The 7981-nt window shown below is 43.9% G+C and overlaps 1 pseudogene; it reads right to left on the reverse strand.

Moving 5' to 3' along the window:
• Positions 1–4849: 4849 nt before the first annotated feature.
• LOC132531254 (phagosome assembly factor 1-like) lies at positions 4850–6019 on the reverse strand (annotated as a pseudogene).
• Positions 6020–7981: the final 1962 nt, after the last annotated feature.

Consider the following 7981-nt stretch of genomic DNA (forward strand, 5'->3'; position numbering starts at 1 on the left):
TGCCCACCCTTGACAGGCCTTTTAAAAGTTTAACCTGAGATTCCTTACGAAAACTTCCAGCAAAGCCAATTTAAAGAGCCTATATAATCAATTACACATATGTAAATAATTAAGATAAGTTTATTGAAGCCAGGCTTATTTTACAAACAAATTAGTCTTAATTTGGCTATATTTGGTGGCAATGAGGATAATTTTAGAGAGAAAAATTACTTGTGGATATTCAATTCTAGCGTTGTTCGTGTCTTTGGAGTTTTATATTTACTACCTAGGACTCACTTCCTGAAGGGCTCCTCATTACTATGTTATATTATTGTAAAGTTTAATTAACTTTTTAAAGGACATTCTAAGTTTCTTTCTGAAGCTTATCCCAGTAGTCTGTCTTTGGGCAAAGATCAGTTGTCCCGTGACCTGCAACCAGGCAGATTATGCATACTGGGAAAGACATTATTTAAAGGTCCATCTCCAACCTAGATAGAAAGACCCTTACCAGGTACACTTGACTAGCTCATACACAGTAAAACTAAAGGAAATTGACTTTTGGATCCTTATGTCCCACTTTAGAAGGGTCCTGCACTGGGCTGGTCTATAGAGAAGACTGCTGACCTCAACTCACTTTAAAACAGTGCTCAAATAGAAGAGAAACTACACCCACACTAGGACAAAAAGACAATGACATCAGAATTAGACAGCTATCTTGAGATGCTGGACCTGACTTATATGATTATTTATAGTGTTTTATTGATTTTGTGGACTTTTGCATATATCAATTTTTTCTATCATGGGCACAAAACCTAAGTAGGGTATAAAATTAATTCAATTGTTGGCTTTACAGTGAGTAATCTACGACAGATTCTTCCGGGTGTACCTTGGTGGATTTCTTCTCTCCAAGGCTCTAACTGGATGGCCCTTAGAAATTTTATTTTAGAAGAAAGATACCCTAGGACTGTGCCAGCTACCACTGATATCACTAAGTGGGACCCTCTTATTCAGCCAATGAATGACATTTGTTCAGAACCTGACTATAAATACTCCTTTTCACTAGATATTAAATATATTACTTAGGGCTTCCCTGATGACACAGTGGCTGGGGGTCCGCCTGCCAATGCAGAGGACACGAGGTCGAGCCCTGGTCCGGGAAGATCCCACGTGCCGCGGAGCAGCTAAGCCCGTGCACCACAACTACTGAGCCCGCGTGCCACAACTACTGAGGCCTGGGCGCCTGGAGCCTATGCTCCGCAGCGGGAGAGGCCACCACAATGAGAAGCCCGCATACCGCAAAGAAGAGTAGCCCCCGCTCGCCGCAACTAGAGAAAGCCCGTGCGCAGCAACGAAGACCCAATGCAGCCAAAAATATAATAAAAATAATTAATTTAAAAAAGAGATAATGGGTATAAATATATATATATATATTACTTAGCTCCTCCCAGGATCCAATGGATTTATTGAACAATTTTATGGCGTTGCCTCTCCCCAGGTTGGTTAGGAAGATGCACAATTGGTTTTACTCATGCGCAAGGTCACCTACAGGTAGGCTTTGAAACTGTCCCTGCCAATCTGCCTTTAATGTGAACACACTGGGATCAATCAGTCTTGCATTGGTATGATCGTTTGGTCACAATATTTATTCCTTCACTTGGAATAGAAGTTGTCATTATTCACAGAGACTTTAACAAAATTCACCCAGCAAGCCTTAAATGATAGTAACCAAGCCATTAGCTTGCTCAATTCAGAAGTTTCCATGATGAGAAAAGAGGTCCTATAAAATCACATGGCCTGGGCCTCCCTGGTGGTGCAGTGGTTGGGAGTCTGCCTGCCGATGCAGGGGACACGGGTTCGTGCCCCTGGTCCGGGAAGATCCCACATGCCGCAGAGCGGCTGGGCCCGTGGGCCATGGCTGCTGGGCCTGTGCATCCGGAGCCTGTGCTCTGTGGCGGGAGAGGCCACAACAGTGAGGGGCCCGCGTACCGCCAAAAAAAAAATAAAATAAAAAATAAAAAATCACATGGCCCTAGATATTTTAACTGCTTCCCAAGAGTTTTCTAATATGACCCATATTGTGACACATATGAAAACGCAAATTTCCACTCTAAATGATCTTCTTCCCAGTTTAGGAGAAATACTAGGAAAAAGGTTTGGTTCGGCGGGTGGGGGTCCTGCTTTAAATCTTTACTAATGGCATTCTTACTCCCGTTGGTAATTTTGATGACAGTTTGTATAACTTATAAAGTGATGGTTTCTTGCATTTCGTGCTATGTGTCACCAACTTCTACTAAAATAATAATATATAAACTGATTGAAACTATTGATTACATCTATAGTTCTCTATAAAATAATGAACATGCACAATGCACATGCAATGTAAAATTGACATAAGTCCTACTGGGCAACTTGGAATTCACTGTCAGTGCTTGACAGACATTATACCACTACAGTCCCCCTAAAAGGAAAGAAAGAACCAGGCTTTTAGAACTGGCAATGGAGGGACATGACAGACCCAGGGCAGGTAAGCAACCACAGGTGGCATCAAGGGACCAAATATTTGATCACCTAATGCTTTCTATCAAAACATTAATGATCGGGGCTTCCCTGGTGGCGCGATGGTTGAGAGTCCACCTGCCGATGCAGGGGACACAGGTTCGTGCCCCGGTCCAGGAAGATCCCACATGCTGCGGAGCGGCTGGGCCCGTGAGCCATGGCCGCTGAGCCTGCGCGTCCGGAGCCTGTGCTTCGCAACGGGAGAGGCCACAACAGTGAGAGGCCCGCATACAGCAAAAAAAAAAAAAAAAAAAAAAAAATTAATGATCAAAAGAGGGAATTGATGAAATAAAACTATTTTTAAGGGAGGACAAAAAACATTTAAACATAAAACTTTCTCTCTGCTCATTTGGGCCAATACTCCTTTTTAGTGTGCACTGTGCTTCTACAATTATACAGAAACCAGATCTCCTTAAAAGACACAGGAATGCCTGCTTGATGGTAAAGAGCAATTCTTCCTGGCACCAGAAAGGTAATTCCTTAGGCTATAACATGAGAGATGAGACATAACATGAGGAATGAGGCAGCATTGAACATGGGGCTGTTTTATTTCTTTTCCTTCTCAACTAAAGAGGGTTTTCATTTCCAGCTCAAGTGTATTTTATTTTATTTTATTTATTGCTATTATTTTTTGGCTGCAGCACACAGCTTGCAGGATCTTAGTTCCCCGACCAGGGATTGAACACAGCCTGGGCAGTGAAAGTGCCGAGTCCTAACCACTGGACCGCCAGGGAATCCCCATATTCCTTTCTTAATCCTTAATCAAGATGACTCACTACTTGCCTTGTACATGCAGATCTGGACTATGTAAACTGTCAATACATCATTTGATATATAACTCTTTGTCTTCAAAATGTATATAACTGTGTATTCTCTTTTATTTATTTTTTTTTTAAGTACAAACATCCCAGCAACAGCACATGGTGAGCTGTTGCTAAGGGCATAGGTCTTTATTGGAGGAGGGGTACAGGCAGGGCATGAGGAAGGTTCCCCCATTCTAAGAGGATGGGAACAGTCCTGGCTGCCCCACAGTGGGTTGTGTGGTGGGGGGGGGCCTCTGGCCAGGCCACAGTCCACATGGGAAGACACCAATCAGTCCCAAAGTCATGGGAATGCCACACAAGCCTGGCTGTGGGCCCAGGCACTACACAGGAGCCCAAGGCAGGTCCCCTGGGCTAAACTATACAGGATGTTAAACTATACAGGATGAGGCTGTACATGAGTTAATTACAAAAGAGCTATACTTACAAAAATCTGTACACACATTTGAAAAACTCACAAAATTGTCATCTATGTATCACAAGTTGCTAAATGAAAATAACTTAAAATGGAATAAAATTATACATTTCTTTTCTCAATTCTTTTCAAAAGGATTAATATTTTTAAAGCACATATACTACTTTCCTTAGCAAATTCCACAAAGAGACTGAGCAGCCCAGCCCTCCTTGAGCCCCAGAGGACTTGAGCTATGAATGGGCCTGGCCAGGGGACACGGCCCAGAGTCAGGGAAGGGGAGTCAAGCCCACAGTACAGAGCAGAATGCTGAAACACAAAAAAGGAGGAAGTTGTCTCTGGCTACAACTCTGGCATTAAATAAAAGAGGCAAACAGGATGGAAACATGCAGCCCTGTCAGCCAGGTTGGGGCAGAGTAGGGGAACAGGCAGCCTTGAAGCCTGGCTCCAAGAAAGGTGGGAAGCAGGCCTGGGCACATACCTTGATGGGAGAAAGTTGTGTTTCAACCAGTTGGGTGTGCCTACTGGGCCTGGCAGGGAGCGCATGCATGAAAGAAACAGGGAAGGGCAGGTGGGCCACCTTGGCCACAGCCAGCTCATCCAGTAACTAAAGTGGATGTAGTACAAAAGTTGCAGCCAAGTACTATGGACATGCTACCTGCTTGCCTTAAGGGTCATGTGGCAATGTTGGGCCAAAGGCAGGACCCTGTCCTTGTCCTGGGTGCCTGGGTCCTCAGCCACAGAAAGAGCCTCAAGTTTTCCCAATGTGTGTGGGTCAGGGGAGACAGAACACTCTCCCCTTACATGTTAGCTGAGAGCTCCTGGGTCCAGGTATCAAGGCTCAGAGTTTGTGCTTCTCTTTGTAGTTTGTGCCCCCTGTTGGCACCAGCAGGCTAAGAATGGACAGAGGAATATCTGGGCCTCTCACCCCATGGCAGAGCACCCAGCCTGAGATCCAGCTCAAAATATCACAACAGCTCTTCCACACTGATAAGGTGTCCAAGAAAACCCACAGGGTGGCCTGCTGAATAGGATGCGATGCACAGTTCCACGGGGCAGAGGGGCATGGGTGGTGATGATCCTAGTGGAGCTCCGTGGCCCTCAGGTCTGCGTCAGGCCTGGGAGGGCCATAAATGATCACCAAGGCAATGTGGTTGTTCTGCATGACCTCAAAGATCATCCGCTGAAGACCAAAGCAGAATGTGGAGCCAAATGGGCTGGTGTTGTCTGGGGAGCAGGACCTGTGCAGAGCAACAGGCTTCTCCACAGGATGGCCCAGAAGTTCTTGGATGTTGTCCCCCTTGCTGTAGGTCATGCACATTTCTGTCTGACCATCTGTGTTTTCTCTCTTTACAGTTAGTGGATTCTTGAACTCACAGTGGTGATAAATGTTAAAATTATAATGTCCAGGGTAATTGGTGTATAGGACAAAGTTCTTCACTTTGAGTGTATTCGCGTCAAAGAGGATGTCCACTCCAAGAGTGAAGTAGTTAAAAAAGTAGTCATCGCACTTGGATGGAACTTGCTTATCAGGAGAAGGAGAATAAATCTTCATTTTGTCTTCTGACTTGTAGAAGACCTTGTGTGGAGAGGTAAGCATGCTAAGAACATCTTGGCAGGAACTGCCAAAATACACTAAGAATTCAAATACCCACATCTTGGCATCTGTTAATAGGCTGGGTCCGCAACCTGCGGCAAGTAGGCGAAGTCATAAACCTGAGGGTCCAGTTCCATCTCAAAGAACATCTATACTCTCAGCACACACATTGCCCAGGAAACAGCTCGGGGCATCATGGGAACCTTGGTATCCTGTAGGCTGTTTCCACTGTAGATGTGCATTCGTTTCACGATTGCTTCGTGTGTTGTCTGGAGAGAAGCCAGACCATGGGCAAAACTGGGTTCGCACTTGGGAGCCTCGGTCCATGAATCTAGCTGAAAAGAGAAAAAGACAGTCCTCTGAAGTTGAGGTGGAAGAGCTGCTCAGTGGAGTTGTACACTCCAGGATGGGTTGCATCGAAAGACTGGTCAATCTGCTCAATGGTGGGAGCTATGGCTTGAGAATTGAAATGCACACCACAATATTTTAACTTTACTTTAGTCAAGTCATATATTTTGATCACCTTAAGTCTCTGATAGTTTCATCCCATCCTGAGCCAGGTTAAAGATGAGGTGATGGCTTAGAGGAGACCAGTGCACCTTCCCATTGCTTGTTTCCCAGAGAACACTGAGGCACCACCTCCACGCCCAGCATTGGTTTGGTTCGCTGATCCGGCGGCCTCCCTGCCGCAGCGCAGACAGACCGGAGCTCACCTGACTGGCAGCAGCCTCGGGAGGCCCTGTGCATTAACTTCTAATGGGCAGAAAAGTCCTCAGAGCTTTCTGAAAGATTGTCTCCCGGGCTATAATCCTCAGGTTGGCTCAAATAAAATTCTCTATTGCTTTCTTAGATTGACTATTAATCAAATTTTTCGTGGACAATATAATGTCCAGAATAGACAAATCTATAGAGACAGAAGATTAGTGGGTTGTGGCGGGGGGTGGAATGGGGAATAGGAAGTGACTTCTAATTGGTAAGGGTTTCATTTTTTCGGCGGTGAACGTTCTAACATTGATTATAGAGATGGTTGCACATCTCTGTGATTACACTAAAAAAAAAACACTGGGGCTTCCCTGGTGGCGCAGTGGTAGAGAGTCCGCCTCCCGATGTAGGGGACACGGGTTCGTGCCCCGGTTCGGGAAGATCCCACATGCCGCGCAGCGGCTGGGCCCGTGAGCCATGGCCGCTGAGCCTGCGCGTCCGGAGCCTGTGCTCCGCAACGGGAGAGACCACAACAGTGAGAGGCCCGTGTACTGAAAAAACAAAACAAAAACACTGAACTGTGCATTCTATCTTTATACATTTTTTTCCTTTTTTTTTTTTTTTGGCTGCCAGCCTGGGGTATTTCAATTCCGCGACCAGGGGTTAACCCCAGGCTGTGGTAATGAAAGCCCGGAATCCTAACCATTAGGCAACCAGGGAACTCCCAAACTGTACATTTTAAATGGAAGAAATGTATGTTATGTGAATTACATCTCAAAACGTTGTTTAAAAATACTATCCACTATTAACATTTGTCTTATTCATCCCCAAAAGACTAATATTTGATATCTTTGAATAAAATCCCAAGAATGTGCACCAGATTCTAAAGACAATTCTAAAAATGGTTATCCAAAAGTATCGAAGTCTAAAGGAACTAGTCCAAAGAAAACACCACATTTTGGGGCATGTACATTTCCCAATGTTTAAAAACTTTTACATAACTTATGAAATGCAATACAAAACACATAATGAGTATACTGAAGTACATTTCAGAGCCCTAATTTTTCTGCTTCCCTGGAAGAGGGCTGAAATTTGTATATATTCTGAGTCAGTTGGTTTTAGAATTCTTGGGACCTATTTGCATTAAAGAACTATTTCTTAAATATTTTTCAGTATACATTGACTATACCAAGGAAATTCAAATATAAAGAAAAATTCCGCTAAGATCTAGAAATACATTCCAGGCTCTCAAAAATTTGGTTAATACCATGAAGACATTCTTTTTTTTTTTAACATCTTTATTGGAGTATAATTGCTTTACAATGGTGTGTACTTTCTGCTTTATAATAAAGTGAATCAGCTATACATATACATATATCTCCATATCTCTTCCCTCTTGCTTCTCCCTCCCTCCCGCCCTCCCTATCCCACCCCTCTAGGTGGTCACAAAAAAGCACCGAGCTGATCTCCCTGTGCTATCCGGCTGCTTCCCACTAGCTATCGGTTTTACATTTGGTAGTGTATATATGAAGAAGACAAATTCTTAATGAAACTTTTTGTTTTTTGGCCGCGCTGTGTGGCTTGCGGGTTTTATTTCCCTGATCAGGGATGAAACCCAAGCCCCCTGCAGTGGAAGCGCCGAGTCCCGCCACTGCACCTCAGGGAAGTCCCTTGAAACTCTTTTAAGCTAAAAATAAAAATTTTTTTAATGAGATTTTTTCCGTACAGAAAAAGCAGGAACATCTATTCAACTGTATCGGAATGAGAGAAAAGAAATCATTTCTTATATGAAAAGTAACAGATTATATGGACTCTCAATAAACTTTTATTTTTGAATAAATAAACAAATCTTCCGGGAATACACGTTTGCTTGTACGTCAACCTAAAGCATTTCAGCGAGACCAAATATCGTGA

Source organism: Lagenorhynchus albirostris, chromosome 13 (genome assembly GCF_949774975.1).
Source record: "Lagenorhynchus albirostris chromosome 13, mLagAlb1.1, whole genome shotgun sequence".
NCBI classification, from domain to species: domain Eukaryota; kingdom Metazoa; phylum Chordata; class Mammalia; order Artiodactyla; family Delphinidae; genus Lagenorhynchus; species Lagenorhynchus albirostris.